Source organism: Betta splendens, chromosome 12 (assembly GCF_900634795.4).
Source record: "Betta splendens chromosome 12, fBetSpl5.4, whole genome shotgun sequence".
Classification (NCBI taxonomy): domain Eukaryota; kingdom Metazoa; phylum Chordata; class Actinopteri; order Anabantiformes; family Osphronemidae; genus Betta; species Betta splendens.
The window spans coordinates 9,944,735-9,957,390 of NC_040892.2; the positions used below are offsets into that span (position 1 = coordinate 9,944,735).

The window sequence follows — 12,656 nt, forward strand, 5'->3', positions numbered from 1 at the left end:
CACCTGTGCATAAATACATTTTCACCTTCGCCAGTCTGTACTTCCCTCCCCCCATCATGAACACACCTCACATGAAGCATACACCAGACTCCTGCTGGCCTACAGCTAATTCTACCGTACCTCAGCTGCCAGAGTTGCCGCGCTAGACTTGGCCTTTGTGGACCCCAAAATACAGTAGAGTGGCATCACAAATGCAATGCTGGTTATTATGGCTCCTGTAGAACCAGGACTTACCACACTAATACAGACACACTGCCTCTTTTATACTACTCCCTTCTTAAGTTTGAATAACTCGAGCAGACTAACAAATGCAACTTAATGCAAGCAGGAAAAGAACACATGTTTTCTCACATTTAGTTAAATGTGCAAAAGTCTAAATGTAAATCTTAAAGCTAAATGGTAAATGTAAATGTAAATGTTAAATGTAAATGTTAAATGTTAAATGTTAAATGTTAAATGTTAAATGTTAAATGTAAATGTTCCAGGCAGAATAATTTACCAAAGTACTTTTCATGGACGTCTTTGCAAAAAGGAAACTAACCAGACCTGGCAGCAGAGTCTACTCTGAAGTGTTTTCTCAATGACAATGCAAGGCTTTATATTAAAAAATGCAATGATTGGCGTCACAAGATTATGAATCTTCTTTATTTTGTAAACTGTCAACAGTGTTGTCCAACTATCCTTTGTGTGTTCAGGTACTGGTCAAACCATCTTTTCTGTTTTCAGTTACTGGTCCAACCAATTCTGTTGCTGGTCCATCTGTCCTGCCTGTGTTGTTGTTCTCACTCCAAAAGGTCGAGGCAGATGTTGGCCCACATTGAGCCTGGTTCTGCTGGAGGGTTCTTCTATAAAAGAGGGGTTTTTTCCTCTCTGTAGTCCTCTGTAGTCATTGATCAGTTTTTAACTAAATGCATCCTCGTTTCTGGAACTTCTACAGACGGACGTGATTAAATTGTATGATCGACATCTGGACCCTGTTTACAGAACTAAGTGAGTGGAGTTGATAATTATATAATTCATTACATATTTGGGTTTTAGGTTAATTTACATTAAACTGATGGCTTTGGTTTCTTCTCTCTGATCCTAGAATGAAAAGTAAAGGCTTCTCTCTCTGGACGGGAAAAAGAGAGATTTGTAGGTTCTTTTTTTCTGTGTTGACCTTTTCCATTTTTTTTTTACTAGTCTACGTGAAATATAGTGACATCCCTGATCGTTTACATCCTCCAGCTCCTTCAAATGATATTAAGATGGTTCATAAATACAATATTGACTGCTCACCCATATATAACATGATCCCAGAGGAACTTAGTAAATCTCTGACCATCAGGCAGAAACAAATTGTGAAGGACAATCATGAAAATCTGATCTACCTCACATTAAACTGCTCATTATTCCGAAAGGTCAGAGGTTATGATGACGTCTGTGTCTCAGATGAAGAGAAAGACTTTCCCATCGCTTACTCTCTGGTTGTACATAAACATCCATGGATGGTGGAGAGACTGATCAGAGCGACGTACTCACCCAGTAACATCTACTGCATCCACTATGATCTGAAGTCTTCAGCTCAGTTCAAAGCAGCCATGAAAGGTCTGGCTCACTGTTTGCCCAACGTCTTCATCGCCTCCAAGCTGGAGAACGTCATTTATGCAGGTTTCACTCGGTTAAAAGCTGATTTAAACTGTTTTTCAGACCTTTTGCAGTCAGAAGTGAAGTGGAAGTACGTCATCAACCTGTGTGGTCAAGATTTCCCCCTCAGGCCCAACATTGAGCTGGTGTCAGAACTAAAGAAGCTGAACGGTGCTAATATGTTGGAGACATGCAGGCCACCTCAGTTTAAGAAGGACAGGTACGGTTTTCACTACGAGGTGAAAGATGCTGACTTGAATATAAAAAATTACCAGCAAGAATGAATGTTAGAAAGGCCCCACCACCACACAACATAGAGATGTTCTCTGGCAGCACCTATTTTGTCCTGTCACGAGAATTAATGTGTTCATGAACTCCTCAGTTGTAGTCAGAAACTTTTTAGCTTGGTCAGAGGACTATGGGGTGCCAAATGTAAAAGGAGCACCTATAACTAGTTTTCTCACATTTAACTAAATGACACAACATGTTTTCTCACATTTAGTTAAATGTGCAAAAGTCTAAATGTAAATGTTAAATATAAATGTTAAATCTAAATGTTAAATATAAATGTTAAATGTAAATGTTAAATGTTAAATGTAAATGTAAATGTAAATGTTAAATGTTAAATGTAAATGTTAAATGTAAATGTTAAATGTAAATGTTAAATGTAAATGTTAAATGTTAAATGTTAAATGTTAAATGTAAATGTTAAATGTTCGCCGAGTGTAATACTGAATATTCATGAATGGGCAAGCAGACTCCATCCCTACTCTCAAACAGCGCTGGTCTCAGATCGGAGACGCGAACTCAAACACGTCAAACAGTACGCATAGCTCCGCCCACATCTGACTCTGGATCGGTGCACGAAAATACTGGAGAGAAGCTTGAAGTCGAAGCCATCATGGCCGCCAGCTCCGACTCCCTCCCGTTGGGGGAGATTGCACGTGCTGTAACGGCAGGTGTGCGGGCTGAGGCTCCGCTTCAAACTGCCGTTCTGTCGTAAACACCATTAATGAGGAGTCAAGTAGGTTTAAAAAGAATATTTCTGTGGCGCCGGTGGAGAATTAGTTGGCTAACTATACTAGCTAGCCGAAGTTACGTCCAGGCTAAAAACAAAAGTTTCCAGATCAGATGTGGGCGGGGTTTGCGCGCAGTGTTTGAGGTGATTGAGTTCGCGTCTCTGATCTTAGACCAGCGCTGTTTGAGGGTAGGGATGGAGTCTACTTGCCCATTCATGAATATTCAGTTTTACACTCGGCCAACATTTAACATTTACATTTAACATTTACATTTAACATTTAACATTTACATTTAACATTTACATTTAACATTTAGCATTTAGCATTTAACATTTACATTTAACATTTAGCATTTAACATTTAACATTTAACATTTAACATTTACATTTAACATTTACATTTAACATTTACATTTAACATTTACATTTAACATTTGCACATTTAACTAAATGTGAGAAAACATGTTGTGTCATTTAGTTAAATGTGAGAAAACTAGTTATAGGTGCTCCTTTTACATTTGGCACCCCATAGAGGACACCTACTCCCCAGATGAACACTTCTGGGCCACCATTGTCCGACTGCCTGGCGTACCTTGAGAGGTGCCCAGATCTCACCCTGACATCACCAACCTGATGAGCAAGACCAGGCTGGTGAAGTGGTCATTATTAGAGGGCAGCCTTTACCCACCGTGTACAGGAGTATATGATGTATGTGATGTTTGTATTTATGGTGCAGCAGAGATTCATTGGTTACTCAACTATGGTCACTGGTTTGCTAACAAGTTTAACACCAATGTGGACCCTATTGCTGTTCAGTGTCTTGAGGCGAAGTTGACAGAAAGAAACATAATTTTTCAGTCAAGATCATCTCTAAACTGTTCAAAGGGTTGATTTGAAATTTACAACACAGACAATCAATCTATTTAGATATTTTTGATTATCAGTAAAAATTCTAAGATAAGATTTTTCAAATAAACATTTTCTTGTAAAATAATTTCTCTTTTCTCAATGATTGTACCATCTGTTTAGATGCATCTACTGTCCATATTCAAAAGCATTGATTTTAATAATTATATTTCTGATTCTGTTTTTGACTTTTATTTTGTTATTTAAATTGGATAATTCATAATATCTCATGTAAATAATGTATGTACATGATTAAGAGAAGACAACACAGAATCTGCTTAAGAAACAAATTGAGGTTTTAAAAAATGCAAAACATGTCACACGAAGTGCTGCTAATGTTTAATCCAAAGGGGCTGGAGGAGAACAACTACACTGTTTCTGTGTTCTGAAGTACTACAGGCAAGTGACAGTGTTGAAAAGGTGCACAGATCTTTTACTTTACTGCTTAAAGCACTGTTAACATATGTATTTCAAAATAAGTTTTATTTGTTCACTTCCTACAAATCATCTTAATCTAAAAACACAATACCAACAGAGTGATGTAGAGTCAGGGGTTTAAGGAAATGTGCTGCAGAGATTAAACTTATATTTCACAAAGTCTCACTAATAAGGCTTGTTTCTACCTGGGCCTTGTCTTTTTAGACACTTTTAGAGCTGCTAACCTGTTACAGGATCAGCCTGCTTGACCTTTGACATTTCTCATGTCTCTCAATCTAACAAGATCAATACCTGTCAAGATTAAAGCTTTTATTTAGACTGATTATAAACTAAATTTGATTTTTATTCATGCTTAACTGATCTTGAGCCAAGCTGTGATAGACTGACTGAGCATTACATCAATTATAGTCAGCATTGTCAGCACTAGGTGGGAATGTGTCATGTTTCACGCCATGTCTTGTTGTCACGCCATGTCCTGTTTTATTTTGTTACTTCCTGTTTCAGTCAGCTGTTCACTTACCGGTTCTCAGTATCCACACCTGTCAGTAATTAAGTAATCACCTACCAGTATATAGCATCCACCTCGCACAGACTCAAGCCGCCAGATTGTTAAGTTCCGAACTTCTTTCCAGCGATTCATGTATAGCCTCTTGTGTTTGACCCTGATTGCCTTGACCATTGTTTCCTGCCTGAACCTCGTTTGTACCGCTGCCTGTGAAAGAACCGTGACTGACCATCTGACCGTGAGTTTGCTTAATCCTTGCCTGTACCTTCACCGAGACCTCCTGTGTACCGAACCTTGCCTGATTACTGGACTAGAGATTGCCTGCTCCCTGAGCCTTTGTGTATGACCTGGACCGTCTGACCCTGCCTTGCAAAATAAACCTGTGTTTAACCATCATCTCGCCTCTGTGCTGTGCATGTGGGTCCGACGCCTGCCCTAGTCTGACAGAATGTTGTTTTGCTGGAAAAATGTGAAAGTTGTCTGGAAGAAGAGTAAAGTCGTGTTATGTGGGTAAATGTTTTAATATTGTAACTATTGTCAAGTAAAAGCCTATGATAATTTCTACATTTCTAACATGTATTCAGCAAGGGCAATATGCGGTAAAATACACATACAGTACACATGTGAATGGGTATAGTATGAAGTACAAACTGCCACACCTGGTTAATTTAAGTAACTACAACACATTTTTTTCTAGAATAAAAATGTTGGCAGTTCATTCTCACAACAGCTGACAGACCTTGAGGTGGTGGAGTAAAAAATAATAATAATGAGAAGAATGCCTTTATTAGTCCCACAGCGGGGAAATTGCACCTTACAACAGCAAGAGGACAGAAAACAGAGAGAAACCATACAAACACACATCTATAAACAGAGCAAATGTAGTTAACAAGGTCCATGCACATGCAAAATTCACATTTTGGACATTCTGGTACATTTATATGACTCCCTGGTTCATGTTAAGACACTCCTGGTGTGTTAGAAGTACAAGTGAAGAGGGGCTCTGTTCCCACAAGACGTGATCCACTTGCTGCTTTCCCAAGCGTAAGTACATGCTTGATACTTATTTGATGTATGTACTCCAGAAGCGTCTTTGGACATGATTTTGTATTAAAATATTCATATTTGCCTTAGGTTTACAACTTTGAGACTGTTGCAACATTCAAGTCTTCGCTTAATGAAATAAATATTTAGCAAGAGCTAAGCTAAACTAATTGACTAACTGTGTACAGTAGCTAATTCCTATGCTAATCTATAAAGAGAATATCTGTGTCCTGTTCACTTCACAGTCGATATTTCTGAGAGATTGTCTCTTTTTTGGTGCTCTCTTAGTAGAGTGCAAACCCCAATAACATACATACAATGTACAGTATCACTGCACCCTGAGGGTCACTCTCCTCCCTCAGGGTGCACATAAAACAAGAAGAATGCATTTCATGAACAAAAAGTAAAATTAAAAGTTATAAACTTACTTAAATCCTAACTTTAACTATAACAATACAAACACAAGAACGGTTAATTTACCCATAAGCCTTAGTAGCAAGTATTTCTCTCCATCTGTAGAAATCTCTTCAGCTACGTCCTACAGTATTTCAGCTACAGTATACAGTAATGTCCTGTGCTCAATGGGGTGCAAATTAGCTTCACTACAACTGAATGAACTGATCTGTGGAGTTTCCTGCCTTTGGAGAATAATCTCCATGACATCGGCACAGCTGACTTTTGACTTGCTATTTGAGACTAGTAATGAGACTATTTTACAGTTTAATTACCACACAAATTTACCTCAGATAATATCAGGATAAACGCAAACATTAAAATCTTCCATTTTGTTTTGTATTTCTGTTTTTATTTAATATTATATTTTCTGCTTCTACATTATACTGTGTGTTAAAGCATTTAATTCAATTACTATTATAATAGGTTCATGTTACAGTATTAAGCATTTACAACAATTTTTACCCATCGAGAGATAGATTTTTTTTAGCTTTGTCCTTTTTCTTATATACAGTAGATATATTCAGCTACACTATTAATGTCTCAACCACTTTTAATGTTTCAGAATTTCTTGATGAATAAAGTCAGCATTAGAGCATCCTGCAATATATGCAGATTTTTAGCACTGCCTAATGCATAATGTTTTATGAGTAATGGTCAATAGAGTAAATGTTAGCACCCTATCTGAAACTGGTGTAAGAAGGAGTGACCCTTGCAATGATTGCTGCATGACTTTTTATTAGAATATTCGTTTTTTTTTAGGGTGATTAGGTCTAGGTTTACCCATTTCAAACTTTTATTATAACTTTCACCCCTATATTGCGTGGTAAAATTATAACATGTTTACAATTTTGTTTCCACATCAGGTTTGTCCTGTCAGCTCTGTTAACCTATGATTGTTGGATGATTTCCTATTAGCATTCACCTTAGGATCAGGTGTACTTTTAAACTTTTGCAACCTTTAACTTTCTCAAAGAAAATCTTGTGTAGTATATTTATGTATCATATCATATATTATTATATAGGTAGTGAACAATCTGTTCGGGTCAGGTTAAGATGCAGTGACTGTTCCTCAACCCTTGGCGTTTGGCAGGGTCGTTGTCTGGGGAGCATCTGGGATAGACTCCAGGAAACAGACATTTACATTTACTTTTAGCAGTAAAATTGATCATCCGAGAATCCGTGTTCGCAGAATCTGTTGTTGATAACAATGTTTATCCAAGCTGTTCCTAAGGAAATATTCAAAATGTCACGCCGACCTGGGAAAGGAACTGGGAGGTTGATGGTGGGCCAGATGCAGCTGGAGCTGGACAGATAACACGGCCCAGCGCCAGGACTTTCCAAGTAGCCAAGAAAAACATCTACACGTCCTTATTTGGACATGTGGAAAGATTTTAGGTGGTGGTTAAAAGCAGGCCTTCACAGGCTGGGGTTTTCAGAGCGCTTCGAGACCTCTCGGTTCTCTCTGCAGAGGAACAAGCAGGTGAATTCGGTCTCTGCCTCTCTTGTTATTACTCTTTTGTAATCATTATATTATTGTTTTAATTTGTCATGTATAATAAATTTGTATGCTATTGATTTAAACTTCAAAGTTGAGTTCTTGTGAAATCTCTGTCGTGGTTGAAGAGAATAGAAATACACAACACTTGTAAAGAAGTTGGATGAACTACTGAAAAAGAAGAAGAGAAACAAGAAAGCACTAAGACAAGAGATAAGGAGGAGGTGGGGTTGAAGTTAAGAAAATGGAATCAAGAAGAAAATCCTACTGAAGAAAATCAAAAAAAGACCAAAAAGAAAGAAGAAAATAAAAGACAGAAAGTGGCAAAATAAAAGGAGGAGGACAAGAAGGGTTAAAAAGGAGGAGGAGAAATTAACAGGAGAAGGAGGAGGAGGAGAAATCTAAGGAAGAGGAAGGAGGAGGCGGCACAATAAAAGTAAAAGGTCCAAGAAGAGAGGTAGAAGGTAGATGGAGGAGAAGAGGAGCAGCCTGACAGCCTGGGCCACTCAATGTATTGTAGATGTTAGTGGCACCTGGGAATACCCACAACCACCACCTCCAAAAACGTTACCATGGCAACAGCCACCTCTGGGTGGTGAGGTCAACTGACAGCCGAACTGAAGAGAAGCTGGGACTATGGCCGCTGGTTCCATTCCCGGCTTGACTTAATATTGTCCCCAGCGTATGAATGTGTGTAAAGCTCTATATGAGTCCACTCAGTGACCACCACTACTGGTTTGGAAGGCTGGGTCGCCTGTGACGGGTAAGATCCCACTAAAAACCAGAGGCACAGTCACGATAACCTGAGGCTGGTACATGCCCCCCCCCCCCCCCCCCCCCTCCCAGCCTGCACCCACCCAGTCCCCCCATTAGAGTGTGTGTGTGTGTGTGTGTGTGTGTGTGTGTGTGTGTGTGTGGCATCAGGTGGTTGCCATCGTGTCTGCTACCTGCATTTATACTGGAAAAGTTTATGTAGAATAAGGCTGCTCCTGAATTCAAACTGAATTTACTGGTAAATGTTATTTATATAGTGGGGCCCTAACATTACACAACTAAACAAATCCTACATTAAGCTTTTAATTGGAATCAGAAGTGAAGACACTTCTCACTGCTGCCTCACAGCAAAGACGCGGGTTCGATTCCCGCGTGGCCCAGGTGCTTTCCTCTGAGGAGTTTGCATGTTCTCCTCATATCACTGTGTTTCCTCCCACAGTCCAAAGACATGCAGTCAGACTCTAGTGTAGTTAGTTCCTCTCTGTGTATATGGTTCTGTGATGGATGGAGACCTCTCACCCAGACACACACATAGGAAAATACATGATTAAGTCACACAGTCCACCTGAACCACAGGCTGAGGACAAACGATAGCTGGGATCGGCCCCAGCAGCTGCAGCTGAGTGCCCTTCCACCCCCCCGCCTGTCCCCCATGTGAGCTCCTCCTCCTCCATCCACACGTACAGCCCTCACCTCAGCACCACATTTACCTCGTCGTTGTCGTTGGCTCACTGGGTCGTCACCTGTGTTATTCGAGTCATGGGAGTCAAGGTCTGAACATTAAAGTGTCAAGGTTCCTGGGGTGAGTTGTACAGACTGTACATGAGTGGCCAGGGGTGCAGTTTCACTTTCTTTTATTCCCTTTAACTATTTATTTCTTAAGAATCAACAGAACCCATCACTCACATCCAGGACTATTTCTCACATTAAAACATAGCCAAGTTCTGACAAAACATGGTATCTTCTAAGTTCTGCATTAGATTTAGATGTAAATATCTGGATATATATGGCCTATATTTGACCTGGTAATTGTGATTGGGCTTAATTAATTTATTTATTAGCTCCCTCTCTTCTTCCTTCTCGCTCCCTCCTTGCCCCCCCCTCTCTTTTTGCCTCTTTGTCTACAGCGTCACTGGTTGGGGAACACCAGAGCTGATGGTCTATAAGGTCAGACTCCTGATTGGCTATGACTGCTCCACAGCATCAGCACCACATCGGCTCACCACAGGCTGCAAGGTCAACATAGGGAACCACCATTCAACCATGTTCAATAACAGTGATAACACAGTCGACAGTGTTCATCATTACTTCTGTTTTCCACAAATCAATTCAATTATCTTCCTAACTTAATCTAAAAGTCTGTGGTTAGATCCTTTAAAACAGTAATATTGTGTAAAAACCAGTAGATACTTTGACAGAGGTCAACAATCACATCTAAAGCTTCAACAACAAAGGGTTGTCTTTGCTGACCACATTAGCTGCTGTCAGACTTGGGCAGGCATCGGACCCACATGCACAGTACACAAGCGTGATGAGAATAAATGCAGGCTTTATTTCCACAATCAGAGTGAGACGGTCCAGGTCATACACAAGAGCTCGGTCTTAAGGTACAGTCAGGGAGCAGGCAATCTCAGGTCAATAGACAGGCAGGGTTCGGTACACAGGCGATCACGGTGACGGTACAGACAAAGGTTTGGCAAACTCACGGTCAGATATACAAGCAGGGTTCTTATCCAGGCAACAGTAGTAGCAGGGTTCAGGCAGGATTCGGTAGTCAGGAGAAACAGGATCAATACACGAGAGACAAGATACTAAACCCTGGAAAGAAGTACTGGACTTGACAATCTGGCAACTGGAGTCAGTGTGAGAACATGGCTATATACCGGTGCTGATTAATTAACTGCTGACAGGTGTGTTGAATGATCCGACAGGTGACAACTGAACAAGGAAGTATTACAAAATAAAACAGGAAGTAGTATGAAACATGACAGTACCCCCCCCCCCCCCATGGCATCTTCCACGGCGCCAACGGAACCCGCCCCCGCCCAGGGCGGGGTGGAGGGAGGTTGCAGGAGGAGGGCCCGAATCCCCCCCCGGCCAGACGCCGAAGCAGGGTGGGCGGAGGGAGGTCATCAGGAGGAGGGACCAGATCCGGATTCCTCCTCCCCTGTGGGAAGCTGGTCGTGTCGCTCCATCCCCTCCGGTGACGGGGCCTCAGGATGCGCTGCGTGGAACTCCCTGATGAGGGACTTGTCCAAGATGTCTTGGGTTGGTACCCAGGAGCGTTCTTCCGGCCCGTATCCCTCCCAGTCCACCAGATACTGAAAACCCCGTCCCCGGCGTCTACAGTCGCGGAGGTCCCGGACCGTGTAGGCAGGGCCTCCGTCTATGATCCGTGGAGGAGGAGGTGGCTGGTGATGAGGGATCATGGGACATGACCGGAAGGGCTTGAGACAGCTGATGTGGAAAGTAGAATGGATCTTCATAGTTCTGGGCAATGAGAGCCTCACAGACACGGGGTTAATGATGCGAGAAATAGTATATGGGCCAATGAATTTCGGTGTTAGCTTACGTGATTGTGCCTGTAGTCAGAGGTCCCTGGTGGACAACCAGACCTGGTCACCCACCTTGTACACCGGAACCGGTGTTCGCTTACGGTCTGCCGCCTTCTTGTATCGATCCTGTGCTTGCAGCATGGTTCGCCGTGCCCGTAACCACGTGAGGCAGCAGCGCCGGACCAATGCGTGTGCTGACGGGACATAAGCGCACTGAAAATGGGTTAATCCGGTCGAGGCACAAGGCAGAGTGTTATGGGCGAACTCTACCCATACCAACTTGCTGGCCCAAGAACCCGGGTTCCTGGAGGCGAGGAGCCGCAGTCCCACCTCCAGTTGCTGGTTGGCCCGTTCGGCCTGGCACCCCGATGACAAGCTAACCTCTGCCCCGATGAGATTACAAAACTCCCGCCAGAATCGCGAGACGAATTGGGGCCCTCGGTCCGACACGATGTCGGTCGGGAATCCATGGATCCGGAAGACGTGTTCCAACATAGCCTGGGCTGTAGCTTTGGCCGATGGCCGATGGCAACTTGGGTAAGGGAATGAAGTGGGCTAGCTTGGAGAATCGGTCTACCACCGTCATGACTACCGTCTTCCCCTGGGAGGGTGGTAGACCGGTCACAAAATCTAGTGCCACGTGTGACTATGGACGATGTGGTACCGGCAGGGGTTGGAGCAGGCCCCCCGGTCGCTGGTTGGAAGCCTTGCCCATGGCACACGTGGGACAGGCCGCAACGTATTCCCGTACGTCTCTTTTCATGGTCGGCCACCAGAACCGTTCTCCCAGTCTAAACGTGGTTCGTGGTGCCCCCGGATGCCCACTCACCAATGACGCGTGGGCCCACTGGATCACCTCCCCTCGGAGGTCTGGTGGCACGAACAGTCGGTTGGGCGGGACGCCGCGTGGGGCTGGAAGGTCTCGTGTGGCCTCCCGTACTCGTTGCTCCACTGGCCAGGCAACTGCTCCCACCAGGCATCCAGCTGGTAGGATGGGCTCGGGTTCCGCCGGTTCCTGCTGCGCGTCGTGCAGGCGAGACAAGACATCCGGTTTAACATTCTTGGACGGTATGAGAGGTGAAAATTGAAGCGACTAAAAAAAACAGAGCCCACCGGGCCTGGCGTGAGTTCAGCCTTTTGGCTGTCCTAAGGTATTCAAGGTTCTTGTGGTCTGTATATACTAAGAAGGGTTGGTCGGCCCCCTCCAACCAGTGTCTCCACTCTTCTAGAGCCACCTTGACTGCAAGTAGCTCCCTATCTCCAATGTCATAGTTGCGTTCTGCTGTGGACAATTTCCGAGACATCAACGCGCATGGGTGGATCCTACCGTCAGTCGAGTCCCTCTGGGACAGCACTGCCCCTACTCCCGAGTTGGACGCGTCAACCTCCACTATGAACTGTCGTTGTGGGTTGGGCATCCGCAGCACCGGTGCTGTGGTGAAACTGCGTTTCAAGCGTTGAAACGTCTCCCCTGCTTCCGCCGTCCACTGAAATGCAGTCTTACAAGAGGTTAGTGCATGTAATGGGGCCGCAATCCCACTGAACCGTCTGATAAACTTGCGGTAAAAGTTAGCGAATCCTAAGAAGCGTTGCACCTCCCTGCGACTCTGCGGAACCGGCCACTCCTGGACCGCTTGGGTCTTGGCCGGATCCATCTCAATCTTGTCCTTAGAAATGAGAAACCCTAAAAATGAAACCCTGTCAGCATGAAACTCGCACTTCTCCGCCTTCACGAACAGGCGGTCCTCCAGCAGCTTCTTAAGCACCAGGCGGACGTGAGCTATATGCTCCTCCTCGGAGCGAGAAAAGGTGAGGATGTCGTCAGGATATACAAAGACA

General features: G+C 43.4%; 1 pseudogene; it reads left to right on the forward strand.

Annotated features, from left to right (window-relative positions):
• Positions 1–648: 648 nt before the first annotated feature.
• On the forward strand, positions 649–3,541 carry LOC114867404 (beta-1,3-galactosyl-O-glycosyl-glycoprotein beta-1,6-N-acetylglucosaminyltransferase 4-like; annotated as a pseudogene).
• The last annotated feature ends 9,115 nt before the right edge of the window (positions 3,542–12,656 follow it).